Source organism: Apis dorsata, unplaced genomic scaffold (genome assembly GCF_000469605.1).
Source record: "Apis dorsata unplaced genomic scaffold, Apis dorsata 1.3 scaffold_1024, whole genome shotgun sequence".
In the NCBI taxonomy this organism is placed as follows: Eukaryota; Metazoa; Arthropoda; class Insecta; order Hymenoptera; family Apidae; genus Apis; species Apis dorsata.
Window position 1 is genome coordinate 22,157 of NW_006264123.1, and position 5,994 is coordinate 28,150.

The window sequence follows — 5,994 nt, forward strand, 5'->3', positions numbered from 1 at the left end:
ATATTTTTATAAATATATTATTATATATTAATAAATATTAATAAGAAATTAATTTATGTAAACATTAAAATAATAATATTTAATGTTTTATCAATATAATTAATATAATGTAATATAATAATATAATAAAATATAATATAATATATATATTATTATAACAATTTTGTCATACAACTTTCTGAAATATTATTTTATTTATTTTTTTTAAATATGTTTCAATTTTAATTTTATTTTAAAGTGTAGTAAATAAAATAGTAAAAAATTAATTAAATAATTTTAATTTTAATTTGTTTTAATTAATAGATAAAAATTTTCGTGAGTATAAAAGATGGTAATTATTAGTTAAATTGAAACTTAATAACATTTATTATAATATATTTATATCAAAAATTTATTAAATTTCTATTTTGATACAGAATGAATAAAATGAATGAATTTAAATATTATTTTTCTTAAACATTTATTTTATTTTTTAAAAAACAATAATGAATAAACATTTTCTTTTCAAGATATTCAATATTTTAGTTTTTTAATAGTTTAATATAATTTTATAATAGTTTTCTTATTGTATATTCTTTATTTATACAAATCATTTCACAACCTTTTCCCTAATAAATATGGAGCTAGTACCTTTCATTATCATGCAGTAAATGATTTGATATTGAAAAAATAATAAAAAATATAGTGCTGTGAAATTTTGTGATTCAGCGAAGGTATTTTATGCTATTGAAATTAAAATTAAAAATAAAAATAAACTGAAGTAAAACTGTATCATTTTCATCATTTCAATGGATAAAACTATCAATTATGGAAAGAACAAATGGAAATTTATATAGTGGAGATATGAATGAAAAACTGAAAATGTGTATCGATAATTCAATAATTTCCACCTGAAAATGAAGCAGATGCTGCATTATAGATTCAAAAGAATGTTGAAATTCAAACATTTTTGATGAGAAATCTTGAATTAAATCAATTAAAACATTTATCGAACTATTCTATTGCTGCACAGATTGCATACTATATATACTGAAAAAAATCATCAATCAATACAAGTACTTTTGCACCAATTTATAAATGCAAAAAAATGAATTCGAAATAATCTATCGCAAATCACATTTCGTTAATAAAATTTTAAAGACATGAATATGGAACAAAAAGATTCTGTTATCATCTCAAAAATTTCATCAAATTTAACAACAAACAAAATATAATAATGCTTGCACAACTTGATATATTAAACCACGAATGGAACAGACGATTGAACGATTGACAGATTTAATAATTGAATAAATGTTAAAAGTGCAAAATTTATAAATATCCTGTGAAAACACGGAAAAAGCTTATTATGAGAGAGGACGAAAGAATTATATTCATCGTATATTCATCGTGATTCTCATTATTCTCGTGATCTTAATGTAATTATAAAAAGAAATAATACATGCCATTTCTGCAAAGAATCCGAACATTGGACTCGCAATTGTACATGGAAAAAAGAACGTGGAAAAGAACAATTTTTTCAAAAGAATGAAAAAGAAAACAAAAATATTAAAATTCTGATTAAGCTAAACTATTTAACGTAGAGAATGTTCCATAAACGAAAAACGAAGATGGTTTGTTTGGATGCAACAGAATACATTGTCTTTCAGAAAAGAATGATTCAAAAAATGTATGTGAAAAACATGAAAATATATATGATTCGTGTGGATAATGGCAATACATTGTGTTAAGGCAAAGAATCAATATTGAAGTAGTAAGTACTCATAGAACGTATACGCGTCACACAATCGGTGGAATACTATATATATCGTAATTAAAGAAGACTTTGATCGGATTTATTTCTGAAAAAGGAATGAGAGTTATTTTTGAAGATGATGGACAAAATGTATATTTCTATAAAAACAGTAAATTAATTGTTAAGGAAAATAAACTTAATAACAAATTATATAAATTAAATTTCATATCGGTTCTTATGATAAAAGCAAAAAAGATTAGAACAGTAAAAGATTAGAATATGTAAATTTTAAAACATTGCTATACATGCTAAGAAATTCGAGTATATAAGATTTGAAAATCGATGGTGTAATAAAAGCTGATATTTTTTGTGAAGGATGTATACATACCAAACAGCATCGAACACATTTTCCGAAAAGACAATCTGCAAGGGACAATCTGCAAATGTAGAAGAAAGTATGCAGTATTTCATATCGATATATGCAGTAACTATTTATTGGAGGATTGTACTATTTTTTATTATTGAAAAATGATTACTCAAGATGTTGCTATGTTTATTTCTTGAAAGAGAAATTAAAAGTTTTTGATTATTTGAAACAGTTTTATACTAGTTTTATATACAAGCGGACGGATGTAAGACGAATATAAAAAGACTGAGAATGATTGTGATAAAGAATTTTGCAATAGAACGGTCAAAAATTATTTCTTTCAAAAAACATTAAACATGAGACAACAATACCAGATGTGCACCAAAACGAAACGGATTTATCAAGAAATAATAAAATAATTGTTAAATCAGCGAAGTCTATGTTGCATGCAAAAAAATTACTATTATATTTATGAGGTGACGGCTACAAGTGTTTACATTAAAAATCAGACTACGGAAACCTTAGAAGGATCAACGCCGTATGAAAAATGGTATAGCAAAAAGTTATCTGTAATGCATTTACGAATTTTCGAAAATGATTGTTATGCTCATATACCAAAAGATCAAAGAAGCAAATTGGAGATAAATTTAAAAAAATATTTGATGATAGATTACAACAAAGGAAACAAAGTTTATCAGTCATTAGATTCTATTACAAAGAAATGTTACATTCGTAGAAATATTATTTTCAATAAAAAACCTAGATGTGAGTCTGTATAGATAATTAAGTTCATTAATAATAAAATAAATAAAACAAATGTGGAAGCGAATAATAAAATCGATAAATTAGAAAGGATGAATCGATATTGCTATTGAAGAAAATAAAAAATCCTTGTCGATTTAGCGAGATTTATTTATTGAAAAATATTTAGTGTCAACAGAAGTCCATTCTGAAATAGCTGAAACATTTCTTGATGTTTGCGAGGCACAAACAATTCAAGAAGCAGAAGATTCCAGTAAATGGATAGAAACAATCAATGAAAAATTTGAATTTCTTGAAGAAAATAAAATATAGGTTCTAGTTCCAAAATCAAGCAATGTTAATATTATTTCAAATCGCTGGATTTTTAAAAGAAAATATAAAACGGATAGGAATTTGTAAATAGAAGGCCTGTCGTAATATATAGCTTGTCGAGCACAGAAGGATATTGATTATGATATTGATTACAAAGAAACATTCCGATTGTGAAATATGATACTGTTAAATTAGCTGGTCGCTGCTGTTATGGATCTGGAATTGATATAATTCGACATGAAGATACATTCTGTATAGTGATTTAAAAAAGATTATTTACATGAATCAACTAACTATTTTCTAGTTATGTAAACGTGTATATTTGTTACGAAAAAGCAGATATGAACTAAACAGAAAAACAAATAAAAGAATCAATGAATTTATATCGTTCAATACAATTTAAAAATAATGCCTGTATTTATTATTTGATTTCAGAAAATTTAATTATGATATATTGCATGTTAATGATGGTATAATTTATAATAATCGTTTAAAAATGAATGATTTATTTTCAAATTTCAGTTGAGTGTTCAAAATAAAATATTCTGAAGCTGAACATATTTGAAATGTAAATACAAAGAAATAAAGAATTACGAATTTTGAAAGATTTATTATAATTATTATATATAAAAAAAGTATTAAAAGTAAATTTAATCATACAGATTGTTTTTCAATTGCAGTAATTGTTGATGCTAATGTTAAATTTAGTAAAATCATTGATACAAGCGAAAAGAACATTGAATCATTCTTTATAGAGACTATCGGTTCATTAATGTTTTTAATAATAATTATAAGATGATTTAGCATTCATTAAATATAATTATTAAATCAATTTGCAGAAAAACTAAATAGAAATCATTGGAATGGAATTAAACGAATATTTAAGTATTTAAAAGGAATGATAAATTATGATTTAATTTATACAATCAAGTGTCAAAAGATTCAATTTGAATTGTATATTGTGACTCTGATTGAGCAAATGACATAGATATCATAAAGAGCATCAATGGATGGATTTATTATTTGAACGATGGTAATATGATGTAATATAAACAATCAACAGTTGCTACCTCAGCAACTGAGGCGAAATTTATAGCTTTGTGTTCGGCAACAAAAGAAATAACATGATTGAAACGAATTCTTGCGGAGTTGAATTATTTTCAAAATTTGCCAACGCTGATTTATTGTGAAAATCAAGTTACAATTATCTTAGTAAAGAATTCAGAATTACAAATCCAGAATTTTACAAATCCAAAATTTAAACATGTAGATACATAGTATCATTTTAGTTACTAAAATACAGAATAGGAGAAATAAATATTAAATATATTAAAATTGATAAATAATTAGCCAATCCGTTATAAATTTAACATGAAATTATGAAAAATTTCAGAATTTGTTATCTCAGAATGATATTAAAAGGAATGTAGATTTATCCGATATGAATGTATAATTTTATAAAGATATTCGTCAAGTGGGAATGTTTAGTTCATATATGTAAAAGTGTAATCCATATCTTGTATATTTATGTGAATTGAGATCACTAGACGCAATCGCTATTTCGATTTTGTTTTGTTTGTTTTTCTCTTTGAACTAGCATGCGACGCGACATAGTGAGGTCAGTGTAGTAAAATAAAGACATCGGCACATTTATTCACATTTATACGCAGTTTATACAATAACGCAATTTATTCCTATTTTATTAAATATATTTTTTCTTATTATATATTCTTTATTTTAATCAAATTATTTCACAACTTATTTCCTAATATTGTGTATTGTATAGCTAATTATTAACTATTGATTAATAAAGATTTTTTTAAATAATAAAAATATTTAAAATGAAAATAATGATATTAAAAAATTAAAAAGAAATCAGAAAAATAATCTTTCATAATATGGAGAATGATAAATATACAGATTTATTTGAAAATATTTTAATAATACTTCATTATTTTTCATAACAGAATTATGTATGATGTATATTGAACGAATTTACATTTTCATCATAGAATCAATAATATTTTTATTGCTTCCGTATTATGAAAATATTATATAATGATATAAAATTTATATTTTCCTGAAACAAGACATAACGACAATATTGAATTTATGCTTTAGTAATTAATCTTTAATATCAATTCTCTTCATAAAAAATATATCATAATCTTTTACTAGTATTAAAAATATGAATTTTATCATACCATTATTAATTTTAAAATCATATAAAACAATCATAAAAATATTTTAATAGAATTTATTACAATAATTTCTTATATTACATTTAATCTTAATTTTTACAGAATTTTAATCTCTATATCTATTTCAATTTATTTATTTATTTTTTATTTTATTTCTTATTTCAATTATTTCTTATAATTCATATTTCTTATTTCAATTTTTATTATGAAAAGGATTAAAACAAAAAATTTGAATTTTCCATTTTAAACGTATTAAATTATGGTATATTAATTATTCAAGAAATAAAGGAAAAGAAAATAAAAATCCAGAATTCCTCGAAGGAAAACGATAAAAATGGAAAAAATTTTTTTCTTCGATCTTCAATTGAAATCTACAAGTTCATATGCCTTAGAAAAAGTGGACATTTTGTTTTAATTTTTCAACTAATTATTTCAAAATCTTAAGAATTCTTTTGTACTTATTTCATATCCATACATAGTGATGGGATTTTGAACGTTTCGAATCGTATTAAGTGTTTAAAATGCTGCGAAATTTAATTACTTTTTGAATTTGATTTGAAACTCAAAAACTTTTTGAAGTTTTATATATATATATATATATATATATATATATATAT